Genomic DNA, 20319 nt, shown 5'->3' on the forward strand with positions numbered 1-20319 from the left:
TTATCCCTAGATGCCCAGCGCCAGCCGGAGAACTACCTAATCCTAGCAGAGGAAAAGACAGTCCTGGCTCACCTCTAGAGAAATTTTCCCAAAAGGCAGACAGAGGCCCCCACATATATTGGCGGTGATTTTAGATGAAATGACAAACGTAGTATGAAAATAGGTTTAGCAAAATCGAGGTCCGCTTACTAGATAGCATGAAGACAGAAAGGGCACTTTCATGGTCAGCAGAAAACCCTATCAAAACACCATCCAGAAATTACTTTAAGACTCTAGCATTAACTCATAACACCAGAGTGGCAATTTCCGCTCACAAGAGCTTTCCAGACACAGTAACGAAACAGCAGCTGTGAACAGGAACAAAATGCAAAAACACACAAGGACAAAAGTCAAACTTAGCTGGGAGTTGTCTAGTAGCAGGAACATGCACAGAAAGGCTACTGATTACATTGTTGACCGGCATGAAACTGACAGAGGAGCAAGGTTATATAGCGACTCCCACATCCTGATAGGAGCAGGTGAACAGAGGGGATGATGCACACAAGTTAAATTCCACAAGTGGCCACCGGGGGAGCCCAGAATCCAATTTCACAACAGATCCCGCTTTAGTTCCGGGCTTCTTTGCAGCCATCGCTTCTCTTCTCAAAGCCGGGGTTATCGTTCCCGTACCAGAAAAAGAACGTTTCACGGGTTTCTACTCGAACCTTTTTGTGGTACCGGAAAAGGACGGCAAGGTTCGTCCCATTCTGGACCTCAAATTGCTGAACAGGAGAGTTCATCTGAGACGCTTCAGGATGGAATCTCTTCGTTCAGTAATTGCTTCCATGGAGGCCCAGGAATTTCTGTGCTCAATCTACATCCAGGACGCCTACCTCCATGTCCCGATATTTCCCGGACATCACCGTTTCCTGCGCTTTGCAGTGCTCCGGGAACATTTTCAGTTCGACGCCCTGCCGTTCGGCCTCACAACCGCTCCAAGGGTGTTCACAAAGATCATGGCGGCACTGATGGCCATCTTGAGAGTCAGAGGCCTGGTCGTTTTTCCTTACCTCGACGACATCCTCATCAAGGCTCCGTCCTTTGCTCAGGCTCACGAAAGCCTGTCTATTGTTATCGACACCTTAGTCCGTTTCGGGTGGCTGGTCAACCGGAAGAAGTCCTGCCTTATCCCTTCTCAGCGCATCATCTTTCTGGGCATGCTCTTCGACACTCGTCAGACCAGAGTCTTCCTCCTCAAAGACAAGAAATCCACCCTTTGTCGGGACATACGCTTGCTCCAGGGTCCTCGGCCTCCCTCCGTTCGGCCATGAGGGCTCTTGGGAGGATGGTAGCAACATTGGAAGCGATTCCCTTCACCCAATTTCACCCGCGACCCCTCCAGCAAGCCATTCTGTCTCAATGGGACAGGTCTGTCTTCTCCCTGGATCGGCCAATCCGTCTCTCTTCTCGGGTCAAACGGTCTCTCAACTGGTGGCCGACGTCACCTCTTGTCTCCCAGGGCAGGTCCTTCCTTCCAGTTCACTGGCAGGTGGTGACGACGGACGCCAGCCTGCTCGGCTGGGGTGCGGTGTTTCGTCACCTGACGGTCCAGGGCCGTTGGTCGTCGCAGGAGTCGTCTCTGCCAATCAATGTCCTCGAAATTCGAGCCATTTTTCTGTCCCTCCGCCACTGGGAAACTATTCTCAGGGGCCTGCCAGTCCGGGTCCAGACGGACAACGCCACGGCCGTGGCATATGTCAACCATCAGGGGGGGACCCGGAGCTCCTTGGCCCTTGCTGAGGTATCCAAGATCCTCCTTTGGGCAGAGGCTACAGTTCCGGTGATATCCGCGGTGCATATCCCCGGCGTGGACAACTGGGCCGCCGACTTCCTCAGCCACGAGGGCCTCGCGGCAGGGGAATGGTCCTTGCATCCGGAGGTCTTCCATCAGATTTGTCTTCGATGGGGGACTCCGGACGTGGACCTCACGGCGTCTCGAATGAACAGGAAGGTTCCGCAGTTCGTCTCCAGGTCTCGCGATCCTCTCGCAGTGGGCGTCGACGCTCTGGCCATCCCTTGGTCACAGTTCGGGCTGCCTTACCTGTTCCCACCCCTTCCACTTCTTCCCAAGCTGTTGAAGAAGATCAAAGCGGAAGGGGTGCCGGTCATCCTGATCGCCCCGGATTGGCCCAGGAGAGCTTGGTTCGCGGAGCTCGTCAATCTTCTCGCGGACGCTCCCTGGCGCCTTCCAGACAGGCCCGATCTGCTGTCTCAGGGTCCGATCTGCCACCCGAATTCTCGGTCGCTCAGTTTAACGGCGTGGCTGTTGAGACCGCGGTTCTAAGAGCGTCCGGCCTTTCAGACCGGGTGATTCACACCATGATTCAGGCTCGGAAGCCTTCGTCTTCCAGGATCTACTACCGTACCTGGAAGGCTTACTTCCGTTGGTGCGAGTCCAACCGCGTTCCGTCTATGACCTTTTCCCTGCCTTCTCTTTTGGCCTTCCTTCAGGCAGGACTGGATTCGGGCCTGGCTCTTAGCTCCCTGAAGGGCCAGGTTTCTGCGCTTTCCATCCTCTTTCAGAAGACTTTAGCTTCTTGGCCACAGGTTAGGACCTTAATTCAAGGAGTGGCCCACACTGTCCCGCCGTACAGGGCTCCTGTGGATGCATGGGATTTGAACCTGGTACTGGACGTTCTGAGGGTTTCTCCCTTTGAGCCCCTTCGGGAGATTCCTCAATCAGTTCTATCTTGGAAGGTGTCCTTTCTTGTGGCCATCACGTCTATTCGCCGCGTTTCCGAGTTGGCGGCTCTGTCTTGCCAACCTCCATTTTTGGTCATTCACCAGGATAAGGTGGTCTTCCGGCCTCCACCTTCTTTTCTTCCTAAGGTGGTTTCAACCTTCCACCTCAACGAGGACATAATTTTACCTTCCTTTTGTCCAGCTCCGACTCATCCTCTGGAGCGATCTTTGAACAAGCTGGACCTTGTCAGGGCAGTGAGGATCTACCTGGATAGAACCTCCACTTTTCGAAAGACTGATTCCTTTTTCGTCATTCCTGATGGCACGCGCAGAGGCCAACCGGCTTCTAAGGCGACTATTGCTCGCTGGATCAGAATGGCAATTTTGGAGGCTTACCGGGTCAAGAACAGAGTGCCCCCTCCTGGGATTAAGGCTCACTCTACCCGGGCAGTCGGCGCCTCCTGGGCGGTGCGCCACAGGGCTTCCGCCCTACAGCTTTGCAAAGCGGCAACTTGGTCTTCCATCCACACGTTCGCCAAATTTTACAAGGTCCATACCTACGCTTCGGCGGACGCCAGCCTAGGCAGAAGGATCTTGCAGGCGGCAGTGGTGAGTCCTCTGACCTGATGGAAGTCTGTTTTCCCACCCTAGGGACTGCTTTGGGACGTCCCATGGTTCCTGTGTCCCCCAATGAGAGGCGATAAAGAAAACAGGATTTTTGGTTGCTTACCGTAAAATCTGTTTCTTGGAGCCTTCATTGGGGGACACAGCTCCCTCCCAAGTTTTCTGTTATCTGTTATATGACTGTTCTCACGTTACAGTTCTCAAGTTTGTGGTTATGGTTTTTCAACCTTGTTCTTTATCTCCTACTGCTTTCTCACTAACTGAAGAGTATAATGCCAGTCGGTGGGGTGTACACTGCAGAGGAGGAGCTATCTTTTTTTATTTGCATAGTGTCAGCCTCCTAGTGGCAGCAGCATACACCCATGGTTCCTGTGTCCCCCAATGAAGGCTCCAAGAAACAGATTTTACGGTAAGCAACCAAAAATCCTGTTTTTGTCCCAGGCATCAGATGAGAGTGAGCATAAAATTCTGGCCTTTTTTTGGTACTATAGTTTTTTTTTGGAGTGTCTTACAACATTTTTGAACAACATTTTGGTGACCAAAAAATCTTTAGCTGGCAAAGAAATATAAGAACTGTAGCTAAATATTTTATCACTGTGATTTGTACGCCACACGCATCGCATATCATTGCGCTAAATATTGTACAATTTTAGTAATTCAAATGTTTTATTATAGTGTCATAGCCTACTTATTAAAAAGATTTTGTCGGTCCCCCCCCGACTGTTATCTCCGTCAGATGCACAGTGTATCTGTGGCGTCCAAATCCTTGCTTGGCAGGCATGCATATCATTTTTTGGTCTGCTATCCTTGCTGTAAACAGAATTTTTTGGTTTAAAATTTTTTTTACAAAATAACATATTGAAAGTCTTATCTCAGTCACACGTCTCATCTATCTGTAGTCTTCAAATCTTGGCTTTTCAGCCATACATTCCAGTTTTTGGTCTGCTACCCTTTGTGTATACAGTATTTTGCTGTTTTAAATGTTTTAAAAATACAGGCCACATACGTGTGATCTAAAAATAGTTGTTTTCATGCATACATTCCAATTTTTGGTATGTCTAATACCCTAGGTCTATACACTATCTTGGTTAAAACAAAAAAAAAAGCAAAAATAACATATTACAGTGTGGTAGTTCTGTGACACACCTCATCTATCTGTGGGATACAAAGTGTGCATTTGAGGCTTCCATTCTCCTTTTTTTGTGGTGTGCTACCCTAGCTCTAAACACTATTTAGCAGTAAAAAAATAAATATACAGGCCACATATTGAAGAGTCTGGTATCTCAGTCAAACGCCAGATGTATCTGTGGCCTACAAATTGTGGTATTTGAGGGCTACATTCCACTGTATTTGCTGTCTTTGACCTGATTTCTATACACTATTTTGGGGGCCAAAATAAAAACACAGGACACATATTTTACAGTGTGGTATCTCCGTGACATGCCTCATGTATCTTTGGTCTACAAAGTGTGCTTTTCAGGCTTCCATTCACCATTTTTTTTCTGTGTGTTACCCTAGCTCTAAACAGTAAACACTATTTTGAGCTGAATTTAAAAAAAAAATAAATTTCACCCCCCATGGGGAAATGTTTGTCAGCCCATACACTTAGTGTATGGGCATCACGAGTCTAGGAGACCCGCTCCTTTGTAAATGGGACAGTTTTGTTTTTAGTAGGCCATCCACCATGTTTCTTCCAAGGGGTGCAAATTTGGATCAAGGCAGCCCTTGCATTCAATGCATAAGGAAACTGTATGGCAGGACCAACTGAACACTGAAGTGGGTTTTCCTGTGGCCATCCAGTACCTGGGTTCAAAGGCTTATTATTGGGGTGCATATCACTTTATAGCACGGCAGGCCTTGCATTCAATGCAACATTTTTTCAGGAGGCCCTCCTGTACCTCTCGTGAAAGGTGTATTGGGGTGCATTGTAATTCTTGGCAGCCCAGCTACTCACTGCATAGGCAATAATAGCATAGGAGACCCACTGTTTATTAATGTCCCTTTAAGAATATTAATGCTGCCTGATGCACCTCTAAAAATAGGCTTGTGACTTTAAGAGTCCCTCCTTCATAAATGAAACAAGATGTGTCTCCTTATGTGTCACACACCACATGGCCAGCTAGGGTTGTTAAATGTTACAATTATACCTGTAGGTATCCTATTCTTCCTTCTCTGGGCCGCTAGTTCTCCGGAGGACTGGTGTATAGACTCTTTTTTTGATGTGTCTCCTGTCTTTGGCGCAGCCCTAATGGTCAGTTCCTGGCAGTTCTTCTCAAGAAAAACCATCCCAGCTGGAAAATAGAGTGAGAGGACAAGAAAAGGAAACTTCGTTATACAAGGGATCTATACGGACATTCCATCATTATGTAATGTTTATCACTTAGCATTGGTTTTTTAACATTTTAACATGACAAGTAAGATATTCGTTGGACATTTACATATGTGTATAATATATATGGATATATATTTTTACACTTTTTCCATTCACTTCACCCCTAGCCAACTTTTTATATTATCAGTACTATTGCATTTTATAAGCATACAATGTCCTTGCCACCTTATACAGGCATGTACCCTTTCCCCACCATTCAATGTCACTGCACCCCTGGTGCATTTTCTAACATCCCCACTGGATCCAATTATTGGGTCCCCATCTCACCACCTTCCCAATATATAAACTCCCTTCATCCCCCCATACCTCACTCCTTCTATATGTTATAACTACGGTTATGATTATATTTTTTTATTTTCTCAACACAACGTCTCTACCTTTGCTGCCTTTTAAAAAAAATTATTTTCAGCACTTCTTTAGTCCTTCGATTTTCTTTCATCCACTCACATTATTATAAAAACAATTACTTAGTATCTCCATCTTCAGCTTGGAAAACCAATTTAGCACCCATCTTATAACCCTCTTCACTTTTGGTTTCCAACCGCACTTAGTCTCATTTGCCCCCTTTCACTTGGTGCATATAATGGCACCGGCCCTCTCTCCAAAAGATATAGCTTCCCCCCCCACCCTCATGATTGTCCTTTTCTTCCCTTTTACCTTCCCCTTCTCTGCTGTTTATTGTTCATCCACGGCCGCGTAGAACAGGGTGAATGGAGGGGGCGGTACTACACATTGTGCCCGTCACATTCACAAACACCATTCCCCTGGCTAGTGCGCATGCGCCGGTCTCATATCTCCATCCGATTTCCGATCAGCGCCAGTTCCATGACACGCGGTGCGTCCCATCGCGTGTCATGAGGCACAGGACCGGAAGTCCCCTTTGCTGTGGGAGTTTTGACCGGCTACCACTGCCAGACACACCCATGCAAATCCCCACCCACCGCACACAACTCCGCCCTCCCCATTTACTCTACATGTGCTGGGGGTGTACTCGACCGGACTTCTGCGCCAAACAAAGACCATTGACAACCTCCCCCTTCCCACCCTCTGCTTACCACTCCGCGCTCCTAATCACTTTACACCCGCCTTTAGGATATAAAAACCTATTTCCTTACCTAGTCTCCACCACGCCTCCACTTTATGAAGAAGCAGTTATGCGAAACGGCGCTCGTCGGGCGCAGGACGTGATACCATCATCTCCCCATGCTGCCCAAGCCTTTATCTTCTAAATCCAGGTAAGCTCGGACTGGCCTTTGACCAGCTTTATTATGTGCTAATTTAGTCTCTACATCTCTTGCATGTACTGCTTACCTACCCTCATACCTGACTGCCATCTAATGGTCTCTTTGTACTTTATGCTTATGATTATATTTAAAGACACACCACAGCAGAGATGCGACTTATTGCACTTCTTTCTTAGCCTGCCCCAGTAATTTAATCTTGGTAATTTGGGCACACTGTGGGATGATTATTACTGTCGTTTCTTCTGGTCAGTGTTCCTTCTTCCTGGTAAGGACTGTGTAGGGAAATAATGAGACGCTCGATTGTGTCCATGCACTATAGCAAGTCCACTTAACCAGTCTATAAGGCCGCTTTCCAGGTACTGACAGATCACAAAACCATCGCTTTCCAAGTGTCACGCCCTGACTTTTTATATACAATTTTATATCTTTCTGTGTTTTTATATGATACTGTTTTTAACATCATGTTAATAAATAAAAAATTCTTTTAATTACTCATCTTCTAGTCACTTCATATCTTATTAGGTAACATCTGTAAGCATCAATGACATTTCCCAGTGAATGTATTTGTATTGGTTGAAAGCAATGTGAAAGTTGAAAAGTGCATCAAAAACGTTGCGTGTGAACATAGCCCAAGTGGTGGAGGAACATTTTGGTCTGGGGTTAATTATTTTGCCTTGCATACAAGTCATTACCCTGGAAAGGACGTACCTTAACATATTTCCCAGCAAAATCCATTTTGTTTACGTTTTGGAAAGTATTTTTGGTGCACCTGTAAAAATGACGTGAAACTTTGACAACATTGCTTACAGTTGTGACCTAGGAGTCAGAAATGCTTCCAGGGGCAATCCGCATGATGTTCCTGTGTCATTTGAGCAGTGTTCCCATCATTTTCAGACCTTAAAAAGGACCCCCGGGGGGAATCACGGTAAAAATACTGAGGTTTCCCTTATATTGGGCTTGTTGCTTGGGTCGAGTACCGAAGTATTCCAATTTGCTCGACCCGAGCAGCCAAGCATTTTAGTGCTCACTCATCACTAATCGGACCCAAAGAGTGGTCGTAAATGGCTGCACATCCAGTTAGAAGAATGTCTCACGTGGGGTACTACAGGGCTCTGTCCTGGGCTCTGTAACGTCCAACATCTTATCAATGATTTAGATGAAGGCATTGAGGGTAAACTGATTAAAATTTGCTGATGACACAAAGCTAGGAGGGATAGCTAATACTAGAGAAGAGAGAGAGAGGATTCAAACACAAACTGGAGCAGAGGGCAGCAACTAACAGAATGATTTTTAACAGGGAAAATGCAAAGTACTACATCTGGGCAATAAAAATTAAAAAAGCATATACAGAATGGGAGGAATAGGGCTAAGCAACAGCACATGTGAAAAAGACTTGGGTATACTAATTGATCACAGACTGAACATGAGTCAACAGTGTGATGCAGCAGCAAAAAAGGCAAATACAATTCTGGGATGCATTAACAGAAGCATACAGTCTAGATCATGTGAAGTCATTATTGCCCTCTACTCCTCTTTCGTCAGACCTCATCTGGAATACTGTGTCCAGTTTTGGGCACCACATTTAAAAAAAACGACATCAACAAACTGGAGCAAGATCAAAGAAGAGCGACCAGAATGGTGACCGGTCTGCAAACCATGTCCTATGAGGAACGTTTACAAGATTTAGGAATGTTTAGCTGGCAAAAAAGAAGACAGAGGAGACTTAATAGCTGTCTACTAATATCTCAAGGGCTGTCACATTGTAAAAGGATCATATTTAGGGCTCATACTCACCTGCGAGAAAAATGGATGAGTCTCGCATGTCAATACCCGGCGCTGCTGCCGGCACTCAGGAGCAGAGCGTGTGGCTGCATGTATTCCAATGCGGCCGCATGCTCCGATCTGAGTGCCGGGTATTAACATGCGAGACTCAGTTTCTCACAGGTGAGTATAAGCCCTTATTCTCATTTGCACAAGGAAAGACTAGAAGCAATGGGATGAAACTGAATGGGAGGAGACACAGATTAGATATTAGAAAAAAAACTTTGACAGTGAGGGTGATCAATGAGTGGAACAGGCTGCCACAAGATGTGGTGAGTTCTCCTTCAATGGAAGCCTTCAAACAGAGGTTGGACAGACATCTGTCTGGGATGATTTAGTGAATCCTGCTTTGAACAGGGGGTTGGACAGATGACCCAGGAGGTCCCTTCCAACTCTACCATTCTATGACATTTTTTGTGTGTGTGTGTGTATTTTTTTTTTTCTTTTTGGATCCCATTTCTGGGCTGGCAGAGCAGCTGCAGAGGTTGTCACTGGAAGTGACTGACCTATGTTCTGAGGTTCAGCAGCAATGGCAGCTGCTGCAGACGCCTACTGTGGGGGCTTTAGCCCTTATCTATGATGCTCAACTGCATTTCCCTGGCTGATTCTAGGCTGTGTCGCCTTCAGCAGGAGAAAAGTTCAGTGAAGATTTAGGCTGGGTTCACATTGCGTTATAACAGTCCGTTAGATGGACTGCGCTACACCGCGGCATAACGCGGTGTAATGCAGTCAGTTAATGCTGCCATTAACCCCTATTATCAGGCACATCTCCAACGCATGCCATAATCAGCATGCGCTAGCGATGTGCCGTCATTCTGTGACGGACCCCCAGACGTGGGCTGCAGCGTTTCCGGGTCCGTCACCGCTAGCGCAGATAGAGCATCTGCGCTAGCGCGATCGCATAAAGCGATCTTTTTCTGCAATTGCATTAACACAGTCCGTTTAACGCATGCGCTAATGCAAAGTGAACCTAGCCTTACAGCTAGGAATTCCACAGGTGGGCAACCGATACCAAGTGGAATGACCCGGTCATAAAAGCCAATTTTAGCAAGGCAGACCTTACAGAAAGGTTAAAAGAGTCCTTGGAGGCTGCCATGTCATTGGCTATACATGTGGACAGCATCCTGCGGGATAGATGGGTAAGACCACCTTCTCTGGAGCCCTCTTTCCGGGACAATACTCCTGTGCCGGTAGGGGGATGGTCTGGGGGTGTACCAGTACTTATGGAGTTAGGAGGAACGCATGCAGTTAGGAGGTGCTTCTACGTCATATGTCTCCTTTGAGATTCGCAAGAAAAAAGGGAGTGTGTTTCTTTTGTAGGGGAAACGGACATTTTATTGGGGCCTGCCCCTTGATTCCTAAGCTAAAAAAGTCTTGAGTAACCCTTGGGAGTCTGGAGTTGGATAATCAAGGGGAATGCTTGTCGCCAACCTGTAATATTTGGTTTGCTCGGACAGCAGAGATGGTGCTAGAGAGCTGTTGTGAATTCCGTTCTCGGGCTCCCTCCTGTGGTCATGAATGGTACTTTGGTGAGTTCTGTCCTTGGACTCCCTCTGGTGGCTTTGACTGGAACTGCTGGTCCTTGAGGTTGGCTTTCTCAGCTGCCCTCATTTATTGCTATGCTGGCCTCCCTATTTAACTCCACTCAGATCATTACTTCATGCCAGCTGTCAATGTCTCAGTACTGGTTCAGATCTCTCTTGGATTTCTCTGATGACCTGTCTACTCCAGCAGAAGCTAAGTCCCTGCTAGTTCATTTGTTGTTCATTGCTTTCTGAATATATTTCTTAGTACATGCTAAGTTCTAGTCCAGCTTGCTATCATGATATTTCCTTGCTAGCTGGAAGCTCTGGGGGTGCAGAGTTGCACCTCCACACCGTGAGTCGGTGTGGAGGTCTTTTTGCACACTCTGCGTGGTTTTTGTAGTTTTTTGTGCTGACCGCATAGTTTCCTTTTCTATCCTCTGACTACTTAGTGAAGACTGGCCTCCTTTGCTAAAACCTGTTTCATTCCTGTGTTTGTGACTTTCCTCTTAACTCACAGTCAATATTTGTGGGGGCTGCCTTTTCCTTTGGGGAATTTCTCTGAGGCAAGGTAAGGCTTTATTTTCTATCTTTAGGGGTAGTTAGCTCTTAGGCTGTGAAGAGGCGTCTAGGGAGAGTTAGGTACGCTCCACGGCTATTTCTAGTGTGTGTGTGATAGGAGTAGGGTTTGCGGTCAGCAGAGTTCCCACTTCACCAGAGCTTGTCCCGATTTCTAGTTTAACCATCAGGTCATTCCGGGTGCTCCTAACCACCAGGTCCATAACAGTACAACTGGCCAACAAAGTGTTAATGCATCTCAAAAGAGGGACAAGAGAAGTTCTGAGACCATTTTTTTTTCTTTGCAGTGTGTTTTGTCTTTCTTTTCCCCTTAACTCCTGGGTGGTTCAGGACTCAGGTGTAGATATGGATATTCAAGGTCTGTCCTCTTGTGTGGATCAACTCACTGCAAGGCTACAAAGCATTCAAGATTATGTAGTTCAGAATCCGATGTTAGAGCCTAGAATTCCAATTCCTGATTTGTTTTCTGGGAATAGATCCAAGTTTCTGAATTTCAAAAATAATTGTAGACTGTTTCTTGATTTGAAACCCCGCTCCTCTGGTGACCCCATTCAGCAAGTAAAAATTATTATTTCTTTGTTACGTGGCGACCCTCAAGACTGGGCATTCTCCCTTGCGCCAGGAGATCCTGCATTGCTTAATGTAGATGCGTTTTTTCTGGCGCTTGGATTGCTTTATGACGAACCGAATTCAGTGGATCAGGCAGAGAAAATCTTGCTGGCTCTGTGTCAGGGTCAGGATGAAGCGGAGGTATATTGTCAGAAGTTTAGAAAGTCGTCTGTGCTTACTCAATGGAATGAGTGTGCCCTGGCAGCAATTTTTAGAAAGGGTCTATCTGAAGCCCTTAAGGATGTTATGGTGGGGTTTCCCACGCCTGCTGGTCTGAATGAATCAATGTCCTTGGCCATTCAGATTGATCGGCGTTTGCGCGAGCGCAAAGTTGTGCACCATTTGGCGGTGTCCTCTGAGCAGAGGCCTGAGCTTATGCAATGTGATAGGACTTTGACCAGAACTGAACGGCAAGAATACAGACGTCAGAATGGGCTGTGTTTTTACTGTGGTGACTCCACTCATGCTATCTCTGATTGTCCTAAGCGCACTAAGCGGTTCGCTAGGCCTGTCACCATTGGTACTGTACAGCCTAAATTTCTTTTGTCTGTTACTCTGATTTGCTCTTTGTCGTCCTACTCTGTTATGGCATTTGTGGATTCGGGCGCTGCCCTGAATTTGATGGACTTGGAGTTTGCCAGGCGCTGTGGTTTTTCCTTGGAGCCTTTGCAGTATCCTATTCCATTAAGGGGAATTGATGCTACGCCTTTGGCCAAGAATAAACCTCAGTACTGGACTCAGTTGACCATGTGCATGGCTCCTGCACATCAGGAAGATATTCGCTTTTTGGTGTTGCATAATTTGCATGATGTGGTCGTGTTGGGTTTGCCATGGCTACAGGTTCATAATCCAGTATTGGATTGGAAATCAATGTCTGTGTCTAGTTGGGGTTGTCTAGGGGTACATGGTGATGTTCCGTTGATGTCAATTTCTTCTTCCACTCCTTCTGAAGTCCCTGAGTTTTTGTCGGATTACCGGGATGTATTTGATGAGCCCAAATCCAGTGCCCTACCTCCTCATAGGGATGGTGATTGTGCTATTAATTTGATTCCTGGTAGTAAGTTTCCTAAGGGCCGACTTTTCAATTTATCTGTGCCAGAACACGCCGCTATGCGGAGTTATATAAAAGGAGTCCTTGGAGAAAGGGCATATTCGCCCGTCTTCGTCACCGTTGGGAGCAGGGTTTTTTTTTTTGTAGCCAAGAAGGATGGTTCTCTGAGACCCTGTATAGATTACCGCCTTCTCAATAAAATCACGGTCAAATTTCAGTACCCTTCACCTCTACTGTCTGATTTGTTTGCTCGGATTAAGGGGGCTAGTTGGTTCACCAAGATAGATCTTCGAGGGGCGTATAATCTTGTGCGTATTAAACAGGGCGATGAATGGAAAACAGCATTTAATACGCCCGAGGGCCATTTTGAGTACCTGGTGATGCCATTCGGGCTTTCTAATGCTCCATCTGTGTTTCAGTCCTTTATGCATGACATCTTCCGAAAGTATCTGGATAGATTCATGATTGTATATTTGGATGATATTTTGGTCTTTTCGGATGATTGGGAGTCTCATGTGAAGCAGGTCAGATAGGTATTCCAGGTCCTTCGTGCTAATTCCTTGTTTGTGAAGGGGTCTAAATGTCTCTTCGGAGTTCAGAAGGTTTCCTTTTTGGGCTTCATTTTTTCCCCTTCTACTATCGAGATGGATCCTGTTAAAGTTCAGGCCATTTATGATTGGACTCAACCTACATCTGTGAAGAGCCTTCAGAAATTCCTGGGCTTTGCTAATTTTTACCGTCACTTCATCGCTAATTTTTCTAGTGTGGTTAAACCTTTGACTGATTTGACAAAGAAAGGTGCTGATGTGGTGAATTGGTCCTCTGCGGCCGTTGAGGCTTTTCAGGAGCTGAAACGTCATTTTTCTTCGGCCCCTGTGTTGCGTCAGCCAGATGTTTCGCTCCCTTTTCAGGTCGACGTTGATGCTTCTGAGATTGGAGCAGGGGCTGTTTTGTCTCAAAGAAGTTCTGATGGCTCTGTGATGAAGCCATGTGCTTTCTTTTCTAGAAAGTTTTCGCCTGCTGCTAATTATGATGTTGGCAATCGGGAGTTGTTGGCTATGAAGTGGGCATTCGAGGAGTGGCGACATTGGCTTGAGGGAGCCAAGCATCACGTGGTGGTCTTGACGGATCACAAGAATCTGACTTATCTCGAGTCTGCCAAGCGGTTGAATCCTGGACAGGCTCGATGGTCGTTGTTTTTCTCCCGTTTCGATTTTGTGGTCTCATACCTTCCGGGTTCTAAGAATGTGAAGGCTGATGCCCTTTCTAGGAGTTTTGTGCCTGATTCTCCGGGAGTCCCTGAGCCGGCTGGTATTCTCAAAGAGGGGGTAATTCTGTCTGCCATCTCCCCTGATTTGCGGCGGGTGCTGCAGGAGTTTCAGGCTGATATACCTGACCGTTGTCCAGCGGAGAAACGGTTTGTCCCTGATAGATGGACTAGTAGAGTTATTTCTGAGATTCATTGTTCGGTGTTGGCTGGTCATCCTGGGATTTTTGGTACCAGAGATTTGGTGGCTAGGTCCTTTTGGTGGCCTTCCTTGTCACGGGATGTGCGTTCTTTTGTGTAGTCCTGTGGGACTTGTGCTTGGGCCAAGCCCTGCTGTTCTCGTGCCAGTGGGTTACTTTTGCCCTTGCCGGTCCCGAAAAGGCCCTGGACGCATGTTTACATGGATTTTATTTCTGATCTTCCTGTCTCTCAAAGGATGTCTGTCATCTGGGTGGTTTGTGATCGCTTTTCTAAGATGGTCCATTTGGTACCCTTGCCTAAATTACCTTCCTCCTCTGATTTGGTTCCATTATTTTTTCAGCATGTGGTTCGTTTGCATGGCATTCCAGAGAACATTGTGTCGGACAGAGGTTCCCAGTTGGTTTCTAGGTTTTGGCGGTCCTTTTGTGCTAAGATGATTTGTCTTTTTCTTCGGCTTTCCATCCTCAGACAAATGGCCAAACCGAACGAACCAATCAGACCTTGGAAACCTATCTGAGAGGCTTTGTTTCTGCTGATCAGGATGATTGGGTGACCTTCTTGCCATTGGCTGAGTTCGCCCTTAATAATCGGGCTAGTTCGGCTACTTTGGTTTCGCCTTTTTTTTGCAATTCTGGTTTTCATCCTCGTTTTTCTTCAGGGCAGGTTGAGCCTTCTGACTGTCCTGGTGTGGATTCTGTGGTGGACAGGTTGCAGCAAATTTGGACTCACGTAGTGGACAATTTGACGTTGTCCCAGGAGAAGGCTCAACGTTTCGCTAACCGCCGTCGCTGTGTTGGTCCCCGACTTAGTATTGGGGATTTGGTTTGGTTGTCTTCTCGTTATGTTCCTATGAAGGCTTCTTCTCCTAAGTTTAAGCCTCGTTTCATTGGTCCTTATAAGATTTCGGAAATTCTCAATCCTGTGTCATTTCGTTTGGTCCTTCCAGCTTCTTTTGCCATCCATAATGTGTTCCATAGGTCGTTGTTGCGGAGATATGTGGCGCCTATGGTTCCCTCCGTTGATCCTCCTGCTCCGGTGTTGGTCGAGGGGGAGTTGGAGTATGTGGTGGAGAAGATTTTGGATTCTCGTATTTCGAGATGGAAGCTTCAGTACCTGGTTAAATGGAAGGGCTATGGTCAGGAGGATAATTCCTGGGTTGTTGCCTCCGATGTCCATGCTGCCGATTTAGTTTGTGCCTTTCATTTGGCTCGTCCTGATCGGCCTGGGGGCTCTGGTGAGGGTTTGGTGACCCCTCCTCAAGGGGGGGGGTACTGTTGTGAATTCCGTTCTCGGGCTCCCTCCTGTGGTCATGAATGGTACTTTGGTGAGTTCTGTCCTTGGACTCCCTCTGGTGGCTTTGAGTGGAACTGCTGGTCCTTGAGGTTAGCTTTCTCAGCTGCCCTCGTTTATTGCTATGCTGGCCTCCCTATTTAACTCCACTCAGATCGTTACTTCATGCCAGCTGTCAATGTCTCAGTACTGGTTCAGATCTCTCTTGGATTTCTCTGATGACCTGTCTACTCCAGCAGAAGCAAAGTCCCTGCTAGTTCATTTGTTATTCATTGCTTTCTGAATATATTTCTTAGTACATGCTAAGTTCTAGTCCAGCTTGCTATCATGATATTTCCTTGCTAGCTGGAAGCTCTGGGGGTGCAGAGTTGCACCTCCACACCGTGAGTTGGTATGGAGGTCTTTTTGCACACTCTGCGTGGTTTTTGTAGTTTTTTGTGCTGACCGCAGTTTCCTTTTCTATCCTCTGACTATTTAGTGAAGACTGGCCTCCTTTGCTAAAACCTGTTTCATTCCTGTGTTTGTGACTTTCCTCTTAACTCACAGTCAATATTTGTGGGGGGCTGCCTTTTCCTTTGGGGAATTTCTCTGAGGCAAGGTAAGGCTTTATTTTCTATCTTTAGGGGTAGTTAGCTCTTAGGCTGTGAAGAGGCGTCTAGGGAGAGTTAGGTACGCTCCACGGCTATTTCTAGTGTGTGGTAGGATAAGGGTTTGCGGTCAGCAGAGTTCCCACTTCCCCAGAGCTTGTCCCGATTTCTAGTTTAACCATCAGGTCATTCCGGGTGCTCCTAACCACCAGGTCCATAACAGAGAGCACAACAGAATTTCAGAGTTTGTAGACAGTGGAGCTGAAGTCAAGATGGTTGATGCTGAGTTTTCTAGAACTCATGGGCTTGCTTGCTCAACCTTAGTTAAGCTCATTACTTGGTAATGGTGGAATCCCTTACTGACATGACAAGGAAGGGGTCTGATTTTTCTAAATGATCGAATGCTGCTCAGCAGGCTTTTTCCTCCTTAAAGAGTTGTTTTGACACAGCACCTATACTCTGTCAACCGGAAGTTTCTCAACCTGTCATAGTAGAAGTGGATGCGTCGGAGGTGGGGGTTGGGGCTATACCGTCACCTGGTAAATGGGGTCCATGCGCCTTCTTTTCCCAAAAATTATTATCGACTGAGAGAAATTATGACATGGGTAATAGGGAGCTTCTGGCAATTAAATTGGTGTTCCTGTAATGGCGATATTCGTTAGAGGGACAGTCCATCTTATTACGGTTATCATGGACCACAAGAGCCTGTCATATCTTCAATTGGCTAAACGTCTCAACCCAAGGCAAGTTAGGTGGTCACTGTTTACTAGATTAAAATTTGTGGTCACTTTTCATCCAGGAGTTAAAAACACCAAGGCTAATGCTTTGTCCCATAGCTTACCAGGTGGTGGTGATCATGAGAACCTTGTCTCAGTCCTACAGAAGGGAGTAGTTATTACAGCCTTGTACCCTGACCTGGAGGGAGAGGTGTTCGATGCTCAGGGATATGCACCTGCCTTTCGGGGAGATTATTTGTACCATATAATTTGCGCGTAAAGCTATATAGGAACATCGTAACTCCATGCTTGCTGGTCATCCAGAGGGTAAGGCAACCGCAGACCTCCATTCTCGTTGTTTTTGGTGGCCATGGTTGCATCGGGATGTAGTTGAACAGGTGTCTGCTTGCAGTGTTCGCGCGCATTCTAAAATATCGCATACCTGTCCGTCTGGTTCTCTTATTCCACTGCCCATTCCTAGTAAACCATGGACACACTAGTCCATGGATTTTATTAGTGACCTTCCGGTATTGGCAGCCAAGATGGTGTTTTGGTGGTTGTAGATAGGTTCAGTTAAATGGTGCATTTCATGGCATTACCGGGACTTCTGAACAGGGTCAGACTGGGTCACCGGAGAATCCTCCGGTGGGCCCCGCTCCCAGCCCCAGCTCCTTCATTTGTGCCTGCCCTGCATGCTCCTAGCGTGTGTCCAGCAGTGCGCACTTTATTGTATAGTCGGCACCGGCTGGCAGACTGCAAAGGTGATGGGAAGTGCATGCGCAGCTCCTTCACATCACCTGCTGTCGCTGCCGGACTTCTGTAACTCTGCCAGGAGAGCTCTGGGTGCGTGCCGACCCTCACTTCAGCCAGACAAGTCAGCGGAACAGCTGACTGTGCGGCTGAGTCTGAGAGGAGACACGCACACAACAGCTGACCCGCAGTCACCCGTTTCCTGTACTGTATCTCTCTGCTCCTCTTCCACAAAGCCCTGGGCAGCAGAGTAAACACTGATTGGCTGCAATTCATAGTAAACACCATAAACAGAAACAACTCAAAAACACCAAATGCACTTTTTTCTGTTCGCCAAAAACAATGTCTCGCCCCCAACAGAAAGCTATGATACCGCTTCCCTGTGTGTAATAAAATACGCAGCAGTCGCCGTCTTCTGCCGCTGTGTCGTTCTTCTGTCTTCTTCATTGCAGTGGAATATGGCCTCCGGTAAGTATTTTACTACACACACTGGACCTATATTTATGCTCTCCTGTGTGGTGCAGTATGTAGAGATGTATGTATAGATGCTTACAAACATTTACCTAATAAGGTATAAAGTGACTAGAAGATGAGTGAAGAAAAAAAAATAATTTTTATTTATTAACATGTTAAAAACAGACAATATTATATAAAAAGACAGAAAGATGTAATAATGGGATCTCCAAAACAAGTCAGGGCATGACACTTGAAGGGTGATGGTTTTGTGATCTCACAGCAACTGGAAAGCGGCCCTATAGGCTGGTTAGGTGGACTTGCTGTAATGGATGGACACGATAAGGCATCTCATTGTTTCCTTACACAATCCTTACCAAAAAAAAAGGGAACCCTGACCAGAAGAAACGACAGTAATGATCATCCCACAAAGTGCCCAAACTGCCAAAGATTAAGTTACTAACACAGGCTACAGAAAAAGTGCAATAAGTTACATCTCTGCTGGGGTGTGTCTATAATCATGAGCATAAAGTACAAAGAGACCACTACATGGCAGTCAGTTATAAGGGCAGGTAAGCAGTACATGCAAGAGATGTAGAAACTAGATTAGCACATAATACAGCTGGTCGAAGACCAGTCAGAGTTTACCTGAATTTAGTAAATGAGGGTTTGGGCAGCCTGGGGAGATGATGATGTCCCGTCCTGCGCCCGACGAGCGCCGTTTCGCATGACTGCTTCTTCATAAAGGGGGCGTGATGGAGACTAGGTAGGGGAGTAGGTTTTTATATCCTAAGGGCGGGTGTAAAGTAATTAGGAGGGCGGAGTGGTAAGCAGCAGAGGGTGGGAATGGGGAGATTGTCAATGGTCTTTGTTCGGCGCCCACCACTTTTCAAGTGTCACGCCCTGACTTGTTTTGGAGGTCCCATTATTACATCTTTCTGTGTTTTTATATAATATTATCTGTTTTTAACATTATGTTAATAAAAAAAAAAAAAAAAATGTATTCACTTATCTTCTAGTCACTTCATACCTTATTAGGTAAACGTTTGTAAGCATCCATGATCGAAGTGCTATTGCCAATTTAATTGTTGGATTATGGGATTAATGTGATTATGTATATATACACATTATATATATATATATATATATATATACACACACACACACACACATTATATATATATATATATATATATATGTATATGTATATATATATATATATATATATATATATATTGTGTATATAAAGGATCTCTCAGCTCTCCTGTGTGATGTAGTATATAGTGGATCTGTCAGCTCTCCCGTGTGGTGTCATATATAGAAGATCTGTCAGCTCTCCCGTGTGGTGTCATATATAGAAGATCTGTCAGCTCTCCCGTGTGGTGTCATATATAGAAGATCTGTCAGCTCTCCCGTGTGGTGTAGTATATAGAGGATCTGTCAGCTCTCCTGTGTGGTGTAGTATATATAGAGAGATCTGTCAGCTCTCCTGTGTGGTGTAGTATATAGAGAGATCTGTCAGCTCTCCTGTGTGGTGTAGTATATAGAGGATCTGTCAGCTCTCATGTGTGGTGTGGCATATAGGATCTATCCTGTGTGGTATTTTTAAACTGCATGGTGGGCCCCAAGAATGATTTTTCTCTGGTGGGCCCAAGGTACTCCAGTCCGACGCTGCTTCTGAATGCTAAGACTATCGCTCAGGTTTTTGATGAGATCATGAAGCTTCACGGGGTTCCCTCCGCTGTTGTGTTACATCGGACCCAATTTGTTTCCAAGTTCTGGAAAGTTTTCTGTTCTCGACTGGGGTGCAGCTGTTCTTTTCCTCTTCTTTCCATCCTCAGTTGCATGGACATAACGAACGCATTAATCAGAATTTAGAGGCTTATCTCAGGTGTTTCATCTCTGAAAACCAGAAGGATTGGGCATCTTACTTACCGTTGGCCGAGTATACTATTAATAATCATTGCCAAGAATCTACCGGCAGGTCAGTATTTGTTTGTGCATACAGTTTCCTTCCACAGTTTAGTACTTTTAGTGAGGGAGGGGGGCTTCAGGAGTTCCTGAGGAGGAACGTTTTGCTTTATCTGCCTCCTCTGTGTGGTGAGGGGCTCAGAGTAATTTGAGGATCGTGGGAGACAGGTAGAAACCTATTGCTGACAGGAAACACTCGACAGGTCCAGACCTAAATGTGAATGACTTTTTGTGGATATCAACCAGGAATATGAAGTTGAAGATCCTTTCCTGGAAGCTGGGACCTAGGTTTATTGGTCCCTTTAAAATAACCACTGTCATTCTTGAGTTACCTCAGGCTCTTAAGATCCACAATGTGTTCCACAGGTCTTTACTCAATAAATATGTAGAACTTCTTGAGTCCTCTCCCTGCTGCCACCCTCAATCCTTATTGATGGTAATTTGGAGTTCCAGATTTTGATGATTGTTTATTCCCGTTTTCAACATTGTGTCCTGTAGTACTTAATGCACTGGAGGTAAT

General features: G+C 46.0%; 1 protein-coding gene across 1 annotated transcript in view; it reads right to left on the reverse strand.

Moving 5' to 3' along the window:
• The window catches only part of LOC143767062 (uncharacterized), a 219543-nt gene that overhangs the window by 194639 nt on the left and 4585 nt on the right, over positions 1-20319 (reverse strand). The window lies entirely within an intron of this gene.

Source organism: Ranitomeya variabilis, chromosome 4 (assembly GCF_051348905.1).
Source record: "Ranitomeya variabilis isolate aRanVar5 chromosome 4, aRanVar5.hap1, whole genome shotgun sequence".
NCBI classification, from domain to species: Eukaryota; Metazoa; Chordata; class Amphibia; order Anura; family Dendrobatidae; genus Ranitomeya; species Ranitomeya variabilis.